This window comes from Halyomorpha halys, unplaced genomic scaffold, assembly GCF_000696795.3.
Source record: "Halyomorpha halys isolate HHAL.00 unplaced genomic scaffold, Hhal_1.1 Scaffold12.1, whole genome shotgun sequence".
NCBI classification, from domain to species: Eukaryota; Metazoa; Arthropoda; class Insecta; order Hemiptera; family Pentatomidae; genus Halyomorpha; species Halyomorpha halys.
Genome location: NW_027109908.1, coordinates 1326223 through 1328927, shown reverse-complemented (window position 1 = coordinate 1328927; position 2705 = coordinate 1326223).

The window sequence follows — 2705 nt, the reverse complement described above, 5'->3', positions numbered from 1 at the left end:
AGGAAAGATATCTGGTTCGTGCTAGTTCGGTTGCATATGGAACATTAAGGTCTTTATGGATGATTTTATTTATAACAAAGTAAAGAGCACTGAGGATTTTAGATTGTAAGGATTGGATACGAGAGGAATTCGAAGGTTTAGTGTTTAGAGCCCCAACCTAAAAATATAAAAGCAAAATTAACAGCAAGACATAGTATAGAAAATAACCATAATTTTGATTTTGTTAAAGTGGAAATTTTAAATACAGCATCTTATAGCAGAAGCAGAAAGCATATCAAATCAGTAACTAAAAATATTAAAAATGTATTAAATTTGAAAAAAAAAAACTAACATTCTTGTAGGACAATACTATGTTTATGTAATTGGCATAATGGATATATAAACTCTCACTGGAAAACTAACTACTAATTTATAAGACTATACTCAGACATATCTGGACCTACGGACTTGAACTTTTAGTAACAGCTAAACCGTCGAACATCAAACTTAATTATATTTTATCTTCTATTAGTACCAACTACTATCTTAACCAAGTTAATTTATTGTTGTATATATTTACAAGTTTGTTTCTTATTATTTTATTTTCATTTTATATATTTCTCTAAACTATTCTTTATTTATGTAACTTTGCTGATTGCACCCCCGACTATCTTCTCCTTCTATTTATTATCATTTATTTATTTCCCATTATTGATTTACATATCGATATTTAGTAATAAATATACCGATATAGATATGATTATCTTTTTTGAATAGATTAAACATATTGTGTTTTAACGATATTGTGCATAAAATAAATATATCGAACTCTGATTTTTTGAAATATCGATATTCTTGCCGATATGTGGAATTACTATTTTAATACGGTTTTTTCAGCCCTGATGAAGGCCTGAAATTCAGATCGAAACGTCGGTATAAATAAATAACTTTTGTTTATTTGGTATTGCTTTGCTGACCGCTCGCCCTACCATCTCCTCTTCATACCATCGATCAATTATTAACACTTCATGACAATAAATAAAAATTAAAAAAATAAAATATAAATAAGTTTAATAATCCTTTAACTGGAAGAGTCTTATGGAATTAAAATGGATTTAGTGAATGACACAATTTCTTCCTTATTAAAATACAATAGTTTATTTCATATCATCAGCAACGTTTCGGGAGATTTCCCCCATCTTCAGGCTGCTAAAAAACAAATTCAACAAAACCATAAACATGCGCGTATTAATAAGGATGCCAAGACAAATCAGATAATACAGAAAATTTCAGTCTAAAATTGTTAGTGGAAGGGTTGAGTTGTCCACTTGTCCACAGCCATTATGATTGCAAAACTATTCTACTTTCGACAAGAATTTTTTTCTGCCTTTTTTTGTTTAATTTTATTTATTTACATTTTTTTTAAAATATTAGCTTTCTAGGGTGATTTAAATAGATCAATCAATCAGATAGTGGTGTGATTTCAAAATTGGTATTTCGACATATCGATTATGGATATATATATTTTTAAAATATTTATACTTCTATTTATTGACCAACATCCCTAGATCATTATTGCTGATTAATTTAATAAAGTTTGTTATTTTCTGATTTTCACCTATATTTGCCAAAAGTGAATACTATCGAAACGAGCTTTAAATGCTACATCGAAAAATATATTAACTGTATATCCATAATATTCAGCAAATATCAATATTTGCATAAGATAAAAATGTCAAATTCCGATTTTTTGAAATACCAATATTCTAGTCAATATATGGAAATGTTATTTCGATATGTTCGAAAACGATCGGTTCGATGTATATCGATAATTTTCCTTGATATTTAGATCATATCACTAAGTTCTTGGCAACCGTTTTTCTCCCTGAAAATACTAACCTATTGTGCAGTAAAATTTTTCTAGTTTTCACAAAACTTGAAAAATGTTTGGTTTTTATTTATTGCTATTTACAACTGTATTTACATAAAAATACATCTAGTGGATTTGATGTAAGATCGTAATGAAGTTATACAGGCATGTAGAGGAACTACCCTCTAAACCTAAAAAATGAAAAATTATTTTTACAGCAACTATTTAACATTTTAATTTAAGATTTCAGAATAGGCACAAGTCTCCGGTTGCAGGAAATGCCTCAAATCTAACCTATATTGCTTGATACAACTTTTTCTTTCGTCGACTTTGTTCCCCACCACTTTTTTCGCCATATATAATTCACGGAGGCAATTCAGACTCCACAGTCATGATCTCGTTTGCCTTTCTCCTCGCCATAAGCTGGGTCGTTCAGCCCTCAGAGCAAGGAGGACTTTCGTCGCTTCCAGAGGGGTGGGACAAAGGAGAGCCTATCTGCAAGGAATGGAGCTGCAAGCAGTGGCAGTGCAAGGAACACTATTCAAAGGACATCTTCCAGCAGAAGGGCGAAGGATATCATAAGGAGGAAGAATATCACAAGGAGGAAGGATATCACAAGGAGGAAGGACATCATAAGGAAGAAGGATATCACAAGGACGAAGGATACCATAAGGAGAAGGAGGAACACAAAAAGGAAGAGCCTAAGCATGATTTCTACCACAAAGAAGAACATTCCAAACACGAACACCATCAAACTGCAGCACAATATGTCCAGCACTATCACGCGGCAGTGAATCCGGCGCACAAGTACAAAGGTTGGAAATCGGATTGATCTAGTTTTAATTGACTGATATAC